Source organism: Lepidothrix coronata, unplaced genomic scaffold (genome assembly GCF_001604755.1).
Source record: "Lepidothrix coronata isolate B3197 unplaced genomic scaffold, Lepidothrix_coronata-1.0 Scaffold22, whole genome shotgun sequence".
In the NCBI taxonomy this organism is placed as follows: domain Eukaryota; kingdom Metazoa; phylum Chordata; class Aves; order Passeriformes; family Pipridae; genus Lepidothrix; species Lepidothrix coronata.
The window spans coordinates 822075-837994 of record NW_016690202.1 but is presented as its reverse complement, the minus strand read 5'-3'; the positions used below and the strand labels follow the sequence as shown (position 1 = coordinate 837994).

At 42.1% G+C, this 15920-nt stretch overlaps 1 long non-coding RNA gene across 1 annotated transcript in view; it reads right to left on the bottom strand.

The window, feature by feature from the left end:
* Positions 1-5066: 5066 nt before the first annotated feature.
* Positions 5067-15920, bottom strand: part of LOC108494036 — a 56806-nt gene continuing 45952 nt past the window's right edge. Inside the window, exon 3 of the long non-coding RNA XR_001873704.1 lies at positions 5067-7228. This is a non-coding gene — a long non-coding RNA (uncharacterized LOC108494036). The remainder of the gene's footprint in view (positions 7229-15920) is intronic.

Sequence of the window (15920 nt, the reverse complement as noted above, 5' to 3'; positions counted from 1 at the left end):
GCAGGAAACTTCTCTATCTATTATGCTCTACAAATAAACATTGCTTATTACAAATGAGCTGCTTCCTGTCCTTTATAAGATGCAGGCAGATGAGCTGATACTCCTGTGGGAATGCCATAACGTGTTCCATTTGAAGAGTGCTTCTGCTGCTGCCTTCCTCCTGAAGCTGGCCACATCTTTATGAACAAGCAGACTTTTCACGTAGTTTTGTCTTGTGACAGAGTTTTCTACACCTTCTCCAAACATGTGGGCCTTGGGTCTGAGTATACCAGACTGCCTCATTGCAAGATGAAGTGCAGCAGTTCCTGTATACGTACCATGACTTTTGTGGGGTTTCCACCAACCACACTGTTCAGACAAAGGAGGCTGAAGTAGCTTCTTTGCCACCATATAATACTGAGCTCTTACAGCATCATCAGTAGCACATCTCATACTAATAATGTTGAATATTGTTCTGTGGCCTAAATTAAGTCTTCCACTCTCCTTTTCCTCAAGTTATAACTGGCAAATCGATGAAAGATCACAAAACGTCTCCCTTGAACTTTCCATCTGACCCTGCTGCTTGCCAGCAGCTGGCAGGGTTTGGAAAGTGAGGAGGCTCAGGGCCCGGGCTGGTGGCACAGACATGGTTGTGGCTGCAGCTGCGGTGTATTGCATGCCTTCCCTTATCCTGTGGCACGCCACAAGATGGACCATGTCAGTGCTAGCTCAGGGCAGGCTGCAGTCACAAAGCAGGTGCATGACATGCCTTTCACTCCAGCGGCGAGCACATGCCATACCCCTCACTGCTCGCTTGAGGTAATTGTGTTCCTCCTCCACTGCAGCTTCCCTTGTGTGGGCCACAGAGCCTTGTGAGTGGCATAAAAACATACATAGCTGTAAGAAAACTTGTCAGGGAGGTGCAACTCTGTGTCAGCTCTTTACTGTGTTGTATTTTCCAATCCATATTCAACCTGGCTACAGAATCATAGAATGGCCTGGGTTGTAAAGGACCTTAAAGACCATCTAGTTCCAACCCGCCAGGGACACCTCCACTAGAGCAGGTTGCACGTTTAATTTCTGAATTTTGAAATGGAATTAAAACTTTATTATAATAACCTTAAATGTACTGTAATAAATTGTGGCACCTCTTGATCTTCATGATTCTGTACATGAGATCAAACTAAAATTTAACTGCTAGGAAAAAAATGTTGGGAGATAAAAATACGCTGCAAAAAGATCAAAGCAGTTGATAGAGAGGGCAAAATTGCACATACAGGGATAAAAAAAAGCATCAGTCAGAGACTGTGACTTGGAACTATCCCAAATCTGGAACCAGTAATGTGGAGGTCCCACAGTGGGTAAGTGAGAATGAAAAAGAGAGAGATTAAAAGGTAAATAAAAGAGGGAGTGAAACAAAACTGTGTGATTTTTTTTTCCCAGTACTGCTTTCTCGGCCTTATTCCTTGAAATAATCATTAAACAAACTTTGGCTCTGCAAAAAATTTAGAGCTCTTCAAAGACTCTTAATATGTTCTGATATGTAGCTCTATATTATCTCTTTAGAAAACGGACTTTTCTAAAAAGCATCTTGTAAAAGTTAGAGTCAAGGGGACAATTCACAGTGAATAATTTATTCAGCATATTTTGTCTCATTTTTAATTCTCATGTTATCCAGGAGGCAATTATGATTACTTTGAATATGTTGGAGTTTACTCACAAAAGGGCTCTAAGGGAATTATTTTTAGACTGGATGTATGACTGAATATGATACTTGCTACTCGATCTCTGTTAGCCAGTTATTATTAGAGTCAGGCAACTATTCACAGTAGAACTAGACACAACTTATTTAAAAAATGCAGTCTAATTTCTGTTTGCAAATTATCCCCAGTGATGTCAGATTTTTGTGGGATACTTTATGTTTCACCACCTATGACCATACATGCAAACAACCAGGAAAGACCTTCAAATAATGGTAATATTTGGTATTAATTTCTTCTCATCCCAGCTTTGCGGCACTGTATCAGCTTCCTGACCAGATGATGAGAAGCATGTATACTCTGTTTAAATTAGTTAATTATCAGCTAATATTCATAAATGTTCAATTAATCTGCAATTCAGACAACAAAGAGAAGGCTACTTCCTGTGAAAATTCTCCTGCAAGCATTTACTGACCACTCTTCATCAACACCTTGTGAATATCCCCATGAATATGATTTACTTTTTGACATGTTTTCAACCATTCTCATGAAAGGAAGTTTGGATAACAAGCAGTGAATCAAAAGTTTTTGCACGCAAGTGCCTCTGGTCTTCAGTGGGCCATGCTATTGTGATATGATATACAGCTACGGTTGGCTATATAGCTAATGAGATATTGTTCCTATTCCCTGGCCAGTCAGTAATGGCTTTATCTTGTTTGGGAAGCTGCAGAGGAAAGATTCTACCTGAAGACACTGCAGTCTTTCTCAGCTCTGCTCCACAGCCTTCTTGAGCCCAGTGTAAGGCTCTCATGGAGCCCTTAATCCCTGTTCATTAACTGAGGATCAGTCATTCTGTTGGGAGAATATCAATGTGAGTTGGAAGATTAGTGTCAGCTCCGACCTATTGCCTTCAGGTGAGTCTGTGGCCTCAAGTGAGGTTCGTGAAAGCCTTGTTTTTACTCCTGATCCTCAGCTTTTCTGCTATTCGTGTGTCTCCAGTATGTTTCAGAAGTAAATATTTTCTCTGGAATACCTCCTCTTATACTTCCGAAAAAAAGATGAAGCACATTCGGAAAAAAACTCTGCAGCTTTCAGAGCAGCAGTAAAAGCTGACAGGAATAGATGTTTCAGCTGGGTGATGCCGAGAACATCAAGGACACAGTTCTCTGTTGAAAGGAATAAGTGGATGCTTGTAAGAAGGCGGCAGACTCATAAAAGTATAAAGGCACCACATACTTTATACTGGATGTCAACTCCCTTCAGATGCTGCTTGGGGTTGGCAGCAGACAATGTTTTCAGCCTCAGGTGACTCTGCAGCTGGCGTTGCCCTGCCCATGTGCAGAGAAGCTGCAGATGTCCCCACCTGACATGGCACTGCTAGGCATTTCAGAAGGCTTCTCTTTTTTCTTGTCTACATGGCCAAGCTAGGCCCAGCTATTGGAGTGGCTGCAGTAAATACCCTACCACCGAAGAGAAACAGGTGGCTTGTGCTGTGATGGGAAAGCTGAAGAAAATGCTTCCTGGCATTGGTTTAGCAGGTAAGTTTACCAAGTATCAACATTTATGGAAGTTCTGATTTGTGAAGTATATTCAGAGGTGGCACATGCCAAATCCCCATGAGAACGAGTCAGTGCTATTACTTGCAATGGAGCAGTACCAGGGGTATGTTCACACTGTGTGTCTTCCTCAGCAGATGAGACATGGGATGGATATTGGTGGCCAGCATATCCACCCACAGCATCACCACCTTAGCCCTGTAGACAGGTGAATAAATATGAATATGTTTAGGAAAAATATATATTCATATACACCTCAGTTTTCTATTTAAAAAGAAACTAAGCAAGAAACTCTGAAGCCAGTGAGGCAGTGCTTCATTTATTAGTGTGGTTGTTTGTAAAAAGGGTGAATTTCACGTGAAATACAAACAACAGTTAATGCTGAGTTCAGTAAACATGAAGAAGACTTCCATTTGCCTTTGTTTCCCCCAGTGTGCCCATGCTTTATATTAGGATACATCTACAATAGTTTTGTTAAGACACTTGGGTTAGGTTCTACTAATGTCATTATCACTTTGCAGACATGTCATAGTTTGCTATCTCTTTTATAACTTCATGAAGATCTTTACATATGTCATACTTCTTTCCCTGGTAATTAATGGATGAAAACGAGAGAGCTTCACCTTGCTGTCCTCTGAGAAAAAAATCACAAATTTCATGGTAGGTCAGTTTTACAAACTGTTATTTCTCAAAGGGAAGCATTCTTAGTAGAACAAAAAACCCCGTCTGTTCTAAAATTACTCTAGAAAGTCAAACAGAATGATAAGCTAAATGAAGTTTTGATAGAAGCAGGTGCCTTGCCATGACAGCAGAACTTTTTAATTGCTACTGTTGAAATAGTACTTCTATTGAAAAATTAGGTCTGTTTAAGTAAGTAGAATTATAGTAATTTCTGAGGCTAAACTGCACTTAGGGACAGGAAAATGCTTACTCCAGCCTGGTGCACATGAACACAGCAACAGTGAACACGAGGGTGGGTGGCAGGCTCTTCAGGATGGAAACTGCAGAGGAAGCTTTCTTATGAAAGCACAGGCCAATATCCTTTCAAGGAAGCTCCTGCTTTGATGAATTCTCCTTCTTGTCACCAAAGTGTAGTTATTCAAATACTCCAAGCTAGACTGAAGTTTCAGCCCAGAAAGTGCTGCTAAGACATTCTGTGTGGTCAGCTGTGATGCCCCAGCCCCTTAACCTAGCCCTGAGCTCCCCCTGGGACCACTGAGGGACAGGGTACAAGAACAGAAGGATGTGCATTTGTAGTGCTGGCTGATCTTCTACTGCAATTGCACACAGGGGTTATAACAAAAGGCTTGAATTCAGCTAAACCTTTATCAAAATATGAATTAGTACTTCTGGCTGATTTCTTTTAACTTTTGCCCCAGTCCCAGTGTCCCCTATGTCCTGCTACCCTTGTCTCCATGGCACAGAGAGATAAACTGGAGTCATGGGCTGAGAGATGGGGTCAGGCAATCAGTTCCCAAGGAGCTGGTTCCCAAGCCAGTCCCTCCAGTTTGGGACTACCCTGTCTGTCCCAAACTGCCCCAAACCACTGCAATACCCAAATTATTCACTGGGAGACTTTACCTTGAGGCAACTGCAACAGCTCTATTTCTTTAATGATTTTAATGGTCAGAATTGTGCCAGGTCAAGTCATTTAACTGTGTATTTAATTAGTAATCTGTATGCATGCAACTTAAAGGCATTCAGCTGTGTTATCTTATAGGGATTAACTAAATGGGTAGTAAATAATCTAGGCCAGCAATAAAAGTATTTATAGTGGTACTCTTTTTTTTTCTGCCTTTTGTTTTTTTTTTGGTTTTGGGTTTGGGTTTTTTTGTGTTTTGTTTGTTTGTTTGTTTGTTTTTACTATCATTGCAGCATTGTATGTACTGGTACAGGTCTGCATAAGAATATTTCTGCTCTAAGAGATGGGGGAAACACAGTTTGAAGTTTTCTAATGTGAAGTTCACAGCCAGACAACCCAAAAAGTTATTGCCAGATGCAGACTTGCTGTGTTAAAGAAAATAAACATGAAAGTAACTTGACCCAGTGGAAATTCGTAATTTAGAGAGGAATAGGAGAAGAAATATAACCAGGAACTGGTAGATAGTAGTTCTTTGGCTTGAATAAATCTTGAGAGTATTTGGCTGCTAACAGTTCACAAGTTAGCACTGGCAAAGTATTTCCTGGAACAGTAAAGTTAGCATCCCAGTCCTTCTTGGTCTGTGAGCGAACAAACTATTTTCTATGTTAGTGCCATTGAAGTGTAGAACAGAATTATGGGACTATGATCTTGCATAGATAAAATGTGTGTTTTGAAACAGGGAAATTTTTTTGTACCTACATCACATGGGTAGTCCCTCCTAAACAGAAGCAATGTCCTTCTTGTTAGTTTTGCACCAATGTTTTCTACGCTGTCTTTCACAATAGATCTTTCAGAATAACACTAGCAGTTTATAAAGAGCACTGACCTGTGAAACAGAGGTAATAGATATTGTTAAAAATCATGGCTTGCTCACTTGGAAGTCATGTGGCAGGGCCAGGTAACTTTAGAAGCACAAGGAATTGTTTAAGTGGGAAATGCAGCAATAACAACACACTGACCTGAGTGTGTAAGCCTCTGCACTATTTGGTATGTTTAGCCCAACAAATAACATCATGAGACATTGAATCCTGTCATGTCATTATTCCAGCATGACCCAGATGGTCAGCCAAAGGCTGTTTACCACAATCCTGCCACCCTCTGCTCATTTGGAAAGAAACAGCATGAGATATCCTTTTTGATCACAACTTTTCAAGCAGTTCTTGACCTCTAAACTTCTCCCTCATCTTTCAGTTAGATCAAGAAGGCTTGCTGCCTTCTCTCTTGTTTTTCCACTATTCTTGCTACAGACATCCAGACAAATATATGCCACTATCTATAAGCATACTATTTAGCACAAGGCTATGTATTTTAGCTTCTGCATGGGCAGAATTTCACAGGTGCCCTTCATGAATACTGTGCCTCTGGGAGGTGCTCACAAGGAGTGAGGGCCCTGGATAGGGTGCAGACCTGCACAGAGGTGCTGCAAATCACTTCTGTCTTCCTCAGCTACTGAGAGCTCACAATGACTGCCTGCTCTGGCAGGACGGATGGGACCTGGACCTGTGCTGTTGTGCAAGATGGATGTATCCATATTCTGCACAAGTCTAAAGAGAAGCTAAACAAGGACGTTGTTTCTGCCCTTCAGTCATAAACTCTCCAGAAATATTCTGCTATAGGTAGGATAAAACGCTAGATAAATTCAGGTCATGTTCAGCAAATCCTTCTATTCAAATAACTAATCCTGAGTAGGGAAAAGAGGATTTTTGAAAGCATGAGGTTTTTATTCTTTATTAAAAAAAAGTAAAACAGGCCCTCAGGAGTAGCTTTTCCCATTTTGAATGAAAAATATGTTCGGTGGAACAAACCATTTTCTTTGTCCTGAAATAAATGAAAACATTTGTTGGGAGTGCAAATCACTACTGATCAGCCCAAAGAGCACCTCAGGAGTATGGGCTGTGAGAGAGGCCTTCTCCCCTGCTCTCCTGCTCTTCACCTTCCTTTCTGGTTCTGTTCTCACAGCTTTCTCCTCTCTTCCCAGCTGAACAATTTCCCCTGTACTTACTCTTTTTCCCTGTTAAAAATTAATCAACTGAATAAATGTGCTGTTCTTCCAAGAGCTCATCTCTCCCTCACCATTCTGCAGTCACTTGGCTCAGCCTCTGGCTCAGAGAGTCTCCCCGGTTGCAAGGGGGCATGGAAGCATGTAACTTCTGGCCAGGAGGAGCACTCTGTTGTGAGCCAGCTGGGATAGGAAAATGCTCTTTGACAGATCCATGGATGTGCTGCTCCACTGGTGGCTCCTAGACACAGATTTAGACAGCTCCTTTACCCTTTTCTCCCTGGCCAAACAGATGGTCCTTCGTTTGGATCTGTCAACCTCCGGTCAATGATGAGTGAGGTCTTCTGTCCTTCTGCAAAAGATGGATCAAACCAGAAAGGATAAGAGTTTTCCACTTCCCCCAAAGCTCTTGGAAGCCCTTGCTGGCTTTCTCTGTGCTCACTCATCGCAAGACCCTGTAGGAGCTCTATTTGCTCTTCCTGAGACTGCAATTACCAGTACTCTCCTTGGCAGCTGTCTTGCCTTGCCACATTCCTTTTTGTTATGCTAATAAACTTATAACCAACTCCAGCTTCTGAGACTATAATACACCCCTTTTGATTCTCTAATCTACTTTCCGTGCATTAGGGCACAGAACGGTTTGCTAAGGGCCTGGCAGAATGTGTTTAGCTGACTAACTCTAGTTGTTCCTGTTAGATCCTAGCATGCTTCTGAGATTTGTAACTTCCACAAAAATCAAACTCCTAATCCTGAGGTTTAGCAAAGTTTGGATGGATTTGGATTTTACTACATCATTTTTTTTTTAGGGGAGATGACAGTGCTCTTTGATGAAAGATCTTTGGATGGAAAGTCTCTGTGCTAAGTTATGAGCATGAGAAGAACATACTTTCGGTCCAACATTTTATCTATTTTTTTTTTAGTTGAAGTGTGGGTGCTCATGTCAAGACGGCAGTGTGAATGCGTTAAGGGTCTGAACTTGTACTCAATACCTTGAGGGTGATGATGTGACTTATGGTTGCCGTAGTGGCATGTACAGACATGGATTTAACTTAGATCCAGTATTCCACAATGTGTCCCTCACAGAGCTGATAGCTCAAATTACATTTCCAGGGAGCTGTGCTTCCTGGTGGAAACCCTTTGAAGTGTTCCAGTCTAATGGGACTCTCTCTCCTTGGAACAAAATGAGTCTTTTACATACATTGAACAAGACTATATGACAAAAAATACTGCAAGCTGCTTTTATAGCCATATGCCTCTCTCATTGCAAAGATGGTTTACCTCTGGAGTGCAGTCTTTAGCACTTGTACCGCTGTACTATGTCATGCTTTTTTTTTTCTTTTTTTTGTCACTGATGCAGAAGGAGCACTTGAATTTATAGCATCATATCTAAAGGTCATATATTAGCCAGCTCAGTCTATGAAGTTTGGACTGCGATATCATGTGACAGAAATTATGCTATTCCACACCTAAGCAAAGCACACATCCTATCATAAATACCTATTAAAATGGGTAAAACATAAACCAGCATGCCAGAGAGTCAGGGAATTTTGGTATGAAACATTAGGCTAGTTTCACCAACAAACACAGACAGATTGGACAGGTGCTCACATACAAGTGTTTTTAAATTTCTTTAAAATAAAGACCTCACCCTTCCTTGCAAAATTCATCTTCAATGATGGCTGCTGATGGGGCTGTAGTTTGAAACTCACTGAGAAACCATTTGGGGATGGAGAAGGAAAAGATTCCCATGGGATGTCTAACTTCGAAGGCACGAATATCAATGAAAATTCATATGTAATTACTTTTTCATGTCAGAGAGTCAGGTCTGTGGTGACTAGTGTAAACAGCTGCACCTGTGAACTCATGGGAGTGAGGTTGGATGGTTTTTAGTAGCATAAGCAGGGATGAAATGGCATGGCTGGCATGGGATTTCTTTTGAAAGACACACTACTGCTGCCTCTGCACAGATTGTCAGGCTTTCCTTGGGGTTTACTTTGTTTAACCTCTCTCTGACAGTAAATAAGACTCGGAAATGCTTCAAGTTCTGGGATAACACAAGCTTTGCCTTCGTACAAAATGTGACACCTTTCAGTCTGCCAGGGGAAGCAGATAACCAGCCAAAGCTAAAGAGCTCTTTCACAAAGCAGCTCTTTCCAGCCACCCCTCAGGATGTGAGCACCAATGTTGAGCTTATCCAGTTTTCAGGGGGTTATATTTTTTTCTTTAGGAAATCCTTTCCTTATCTCTGTCTAAAAGGAAAATGTGGGCAGTGCTGCCCTCTGAAAACAGTAAGAAGTCTTTTTCACTGTCTTCCCAATTACCCATTGCTCCCTAGTTAAATTTCATGTGAATTTAATTTATTGTGCTTGATGGCTTAACAAGAAACTATTAGTACAAGGGAATTAGCTGCATGTCATGTCTGGAAATTTGCTTTGTTGTTTTTGCTGTTTTGATCCTAATTTGCCACTTGAGTAGATGCTCCCTGCACCTTGACATCAAAGAGGTCTGTGTCTCCTGACTGCTGCAGCTCTTCATTCAATCAGTGGCCTGACAGACTACATACAGGACAAAGTTTTCTTATTGGACAATCTGTCTCCATTAAATTTACTTTAACTGCACACCAATTTAAAAAACCCCCCAAACCAAAAAACCCCACCTAACAACAACAATATTAATAACAATAACAATCATAATAAAACAGTAAAAAAAGGAGCTGTGAAAATGGCAGTAAAATGGTCCCAGTATGGAATCAGAAAGGGAGTGATTTCTGTGGTTACTGTGTCCCTGGCCTCAGTAAACCCCCAACAAGCATTTAAGTATTAGTGTAATGAAGCAGGAGGTAAGTTAAATTCTGAGAAAGACTCTTTTGAGTAGTGGAGAAACTTTTGCCCGAATAGTCCTGCCACATCATGTAAATCAGGTGTCCAAAACTGATGTGCCCTGCTAGGCACTTAGTTTTCCAGCTCTGTTTTCCACCTTTGCATGGGTGAAACTGGGCCATGCACAAGGGGTTGAGACCCCTGCCTCTTCCTGTCCTGCCCCACAGCCCCCTGGCTCTCCATAGTCCCATTTGGTATTCTGACAATGAAATTCTCTGTGGCAACCATTCTGCTGATTTGTGCAGGGGATCAATTACTTCAGTCAGCAAGAGCCAAGTGTCCATGTCTATGTTGGTTGTTGTACCAATTCCAGTTGGTTTTCAGTTTCTGGCTGTATTTTATGCAAAAGTCAGGCTATGCTGCAGATGGGGTTTAGGCTTGTAGCAGTCCTCTTCTTTAGAAAATAAGTGTTAGCAATTCCAAAATTTTAAAACGGGGTAGTTGCAGTGGGCAGGGGATTCCAACTCAGAATATTCAGAAAGCTAAGAGAAACAAGGGAAGATAAACCGTGCTTTTATTTGATCTTCTGAGGAGCTTAACCTCTGCTTGGTCTGACATAAAGCAGCCCTGATGAATGCATACCACCTAGGTAGTCTCTGCTGAGCAATTTCTAGCACAAAGGAGGGGTGATTAGAGCAGTAAGAATCCCCCTCCTGTAGTTTTTTCAAACTATATTAAAGCTGTAGGGGCACCATCAACACTATGCCACCGTGTCCTGGGCTATTGATGCTGATACAGAGCAGCCAACACCCCGTGTCCTGCCCTAAGGCAACAGCACCTCTGGTTTGGGCCAGCTCTACCCATAAACTCCATGTCCCCCTGTGCTGCGGAGACACACTGAATGGAGGTTGAGGATGTGGCAGCTTTCCACACTGGAGAGTGACCATTTTCTGCAGGGGTGGGAAGCAATGCTGTTTCCCCAGTGCAGTGTAGCAGGAAACAACCCTCCCTGTGGCTCCTCCAGGCTCCAGCAGCAATGGGGACGAGGTGCTGACGGTACCGGATTTGCAGGAAGTCCACTGGGCGCAGGTGCAGGACGCTGCTGCCGGCCAGCATGACTGGCCTGGCATTCCTTCCAGCCACTGCACTCACAGTGGGTGTCTGGAAACCATCCAAGCAACTCATGTTCTTGCAACTGGGGCCGGTACTGCCTGGGTTTGGCTTTTTGAAGCCCTGTGTTAGTGACACCCTGGCCATAAACCAAGGTGGCATGTCACCAGGAATACAGATTATGGTTTAATTTGGAAGCAAGATCTCCTCATCAGAGTGTGAGGGATCTGCACCCTTCCTCCTCAACCTCTTCTCCTTGCAAGGAGTAGGCTGAGGGCACTCTCCCAGGGCACGAGTGCTGGCCAGCTTGGAGCAAGGACAGCCCCGCTTTCCCTATTAGAGGCACAGATGCTACGCGAGCACCCAAACACAGCCATTGAACAGGATTACAATGCTCCACACACTATCCAATTGCAAAAGAAGCCGCAGTTAAAGCAGACCCACAGAAGAATACAACTAGAGACACCAGCAGGACCTGATGGGAGTGACAAGGTGGCACAGCCAGTCTGTGCAGCTGCAAGATCTGCAGAATGGGGCTGAAGAGCTCAGTTTCTTTTTTTAGCATCTCAGAGGAAAGCTTCAGTGAAGGTTTAAAAGAAAATAAATGAACTTTAATATATATCTATACATATTTATATTATAATATATGGTGGTATATTGCCCCATCCCTGGAAATGTTCAAAGAGAGTCTAGATGGAACTTTGAGCAGTGGAAGGTTTCCTGCTCATGACAGACTTTGGAACTGGATGGTCTTTTATGTCCTTTCCAAATCAAACCTTTCTACCATTCTATTTGTGGGGTCATCCTGACAAGATTAGGTGCAGCAGGAGAGAAAGCATGGGAAGGCCTGTTCAAACCCTTGTAGGGAAGACAATTAAATCAAACATCACTGACACTGCAGACAGAGGTGAATGCATCTGTGCTGAATAAGGGGTGAAGAGCCTTGGAAGATGGCTAAAACACTGTTCCCTCCTAAAACACTCTCCCAGGCTCATGCAATGGGAACTATTTTAAAACCTTACAGTCAGTACAAACCTCTTGCTGCCGGCACCAGCTCTTGCAGAATATCCCAGGGTTCCGTTTTACCCCTCTAAGTGACATTAAAGAGAGCCTGAGATAATGATGCAGGTCAAAAAAGACAAGTTTGTTTAAACACTATTTTCACAGGCAATATACTATTTCGATGGGTAACAGCATCTAACAAACAGGAATCTGCATGAGGGTGCCCAGCAACCTTTATTTTTCAACCTCTGCATGGCAAGTGATTACATGGGCAGTATTACAAATCAAGAGGGAAGACCCAGGCACACTGGAACTTGAACACTGGAGCAAAAGTCTGGTATTGCTACAGGCAAATCATGCACTGATCATGCTCAGGCTGGGATTTTTTGCAAGTCTCTAATGAATAAATGGGACAAATGCAGTTTTCAGCCTTTACTTAGACAGACAAACAGAGTCATTTAAAATTTTGTGAAATATGCTTAGTTAGAGCTCAGACAAATAAAATGCTGATGTAGCCAACTAATGAAATACAGCCTTGATTTTACTTGTGGGTTAAAATCAGTGCAATCATAACCTGTTTGAAGTGCTTTGCTGGATTAGGAGGTAAAACTTTGTAAGAAAATGAATGCAGATTGAATTCCAATAGCATTTTGCATAAACTTGACAAAGCTTGGAAAAGTAGCTTGTCTAGTTAATACAAGTGCCCACAGTCTTGTGGAATGAAAGCAACACTTGGAATATCTGGGTAAGTCACTCACGAGTATTTGGAAGGTGCTTTAAGGTGCTTCCTTTCACTATTGAACGCAGCCATTTGTTTTATGAAATCTGGGAAAGTACTGAACAGAGCACAGCAACAGCACCCAGTAATTCAGGAAAGAAAATAAAGATGACACACTGCAGAAAACCCTAAGCATTTTCTGAATATAACAGTCAAGATACAGATTTTCTTCTGGACACTTTGATTGATGGCTCTTTCTCTTGCATAAAGTATCATGGGATCTTTTAAGGAGCACTTTTTTCTACAGAGGCTCTAACAGCATAGCTCTTCCTAATCATCTGCTGGAGTAGGATTTCAGTATTAACTTGGAAAAATACTATATACTAAATCACTAAAATGATTTTCTGGAGCAACTTGCTTTTGTTTTGGTGGTCTTCTATTCAAGTAATAGCACAGGCCAATCTTTTATGACAATAGCCTTATTTCTTTTCTCTATTAGGTTTTGTTCCTAATGTAACTGTAGTTTTGCCATCAGAGCAGATTAGTTTGGACTCCCAGCTCACTGGCAGAGGCATTCAATTATACCACACATGAAACTCTGTTGTGCATGTCTGTGAGAGAGTGCACGTTAGGGTGTGCACAGGTGAGCTATCAAGAAAACAGCCCACTTGCCTGCTTATGAATTTAGTGAAAAATAAAACATCTTTAATTTGATCTTGATTTATCTCTCAAGCTGTTGTGCAAGCTCAAATAACAGCTGCTGTTGGTCTAAAGGCCCCTATGTCCATTTTCAAACTCTTTCTGTGGACAGCAGTCTGTTTCTCGTGCTGCAGAAACATTGCCTTGCATGGCAACTTGCGTGCAGCAAGGAGGCCACGGGAAGAGGAGGCAGAAGCACAGGAACACTGCCAGAAACAGAAATCTCAAGTAGCATATGGCCTCAGCACCGGTGGACAGGATCAGTAGCAGTTAGTGCTGCAGCTGCCACCTTATAACAGGATACTCTAATAGACTCTCCATTTTACTAAATGATTAGAGTATTAAAGTTGATGGAAGCCAGCAACGAAATTGCTCCATATACAATATACCCGAAATAGGCCTAATGAGGCTTCAGATTTTAATTCTGTACTTTTATTCTCTATTCTGATTGGATAGGAAAAATCTGATTTCTCCTTTTCCTGAGTTTGGATACTTATGTACGCTTTTTCTAGTGGATTAACCCCATTCTCCATCTGGAGGCCTGGGATTGCACCATATTTTCTTTGCTTTTAAAACCAGCTGGAAAATCCCCAGCCCTGAATGTGGCTGTATGCCCTTGGCTTTGACATTTGGTTTCTAGTCTCCACTAATAATCAGGGTTAATTCCTTTGGTTGTCACGATGATTTGTGGGTTTTGAATTGCCCTAATTTATACAAGGCTTCTGTCTCTGCACCAGCCCCCCCATCCTATATCTGGCACTCCAGTAGCATCTCACTCTATGCTGGGAATGTGAGAATCACATACTCAAATAGGTACCTCTCTGATTTGCTTTTCTCTCCTATGGGGAGGATGAGAACATGTAATATGTAGGCACACCAGTCACCTACCTTTTATGTCTCCTCTTGTCCGGAGCTCAGCCTTTCTCATCATTCTCCTCAAACTGGACCTTGACTTTTCAAGTGAAAACCAGAGAGACATACTGACGTCATCTTTCATTGTACATGGTTGAATATGGGTTTCTTCTCATAGAATCAGAGAATGGTTTGGGTTGGAAGGGCCCTTAAAGATCATCTAGCTCCATCCCCCCTGTTGTGGACAGGGATACCTTCTGCTAGACCAGACTGCTCAAAAGACCCATACAACCTGGCTTTGAACACTTCCAGAGATGGGGAATCCACATCATGTCTGGGCAACCTGTTACAGTGCCTCACCACCCTCACAGTCAAGAATTTCTTCCTAATATCTAATCTAAACTAACTCTTTTTTCAGTTTGAAGCCATTCCACCTTGTCCTATCACTACATGCCTGTCTAAAAAGTCCCTCTCCAGCCTCCTTATAGGCTCCCTTCAGGTACTGGAAGGTGCTATGAGACTTTTCTGGAACCGTCTCTTCTCCAGGCTAAACAGCCCCAAATTTCTCATCCAGTCGTCTGATTATTTTAATGGCCCTTCTCTGGACTCACTCCAACAGGTCCATGTCTTTTCTGCGCTAGGGGCTCCAGAGTCTCCACAGCTGCCCTGCATAGTCTGGGCAAAATTTGCATGATCAAACAGCAACCCAAAGTTTTATTTACTTTTGAACCTCCATTTTCCCCCCAAATCTCCTTCATGTGTACAAACAAACACATATCGCAGCACAACAATGACCTTGGAATGATGCAAACGTTGCCACATTAGACATGAAGAAGAAATTGGAAGGTTAAATTATACGAATTTTAGAGAGCTAGAGATATTAGGATAAATAATAGCTACAAATTACTTCAGTCTCTAAGGAGTAAGAGGGACTGTGTTGCCCTTGACAAGATGACCATTTAAAAAGTGTAGCAGAAAAAAAAAAAGGGAGCTATATCATGGTAAATTGAGGAAGACAATATGGAAATACATCTTTTAGAGCTCTTTTGCGTGAGATCAGATAACTGTTACAAGCTGATGTGTCACAGAGCTACTTGGAAAATGCAGTGGATGGTAGATCTTCCAGATCTCCTCTGGAGGCTTCCACTGGGAGAGATATTACTACTCATTCGGCAACCCTAAAATGAAGGAGATGATAGGCTAAAAGTAAGACATGAATTCTCATATTAACTTGTCCTACTTTGTAACAGGACCTGAGAACAACTGTAAACTATTTTTAAACCCTTTTCTTCTGACAGCACCCTCTTGGGCTATGTTCTGGTATATGAAGATAGATGCTTGGCTTTCTTCTGAGGAGAGGGCAAACTGAGGCAGTGGGGTATGGCAGGCAACCCTGCAGACTGAGATACTGTATCTACAGAGAAATTACCAAAACCTACCTCACATCATGATCTGTACAACCAAATACACGCAACCAAACCAGCACTTTGAAAGCTGATGGCGTTTGCTAGGAGGGACAATCAGAAGAACCACTGTTTGCTCAGCTTCTCAGCAATGTTTTGATAAGATCCCAAAAAAGGGATACGTGGAAGCAAATCACTGACCACAGGACAAAGGGCAAATTTTTTTGCCATTTAATATCTGGGTAAAAAACGGGAAAAGATCCCAGGGTCTGGTACTATTTATGGCGAAGTATTTCAACTGAGGGGTGACACAGAGAGGTGGGGATACTTGGAGTTTAGGAGATTTAATGTACTTACGGTGAAAAAGGGCTGACTCCTTTAGCATTTCTTACATATGTGAGCAATTATATACTCCACTGAAGATGGTAGATACCATATCTA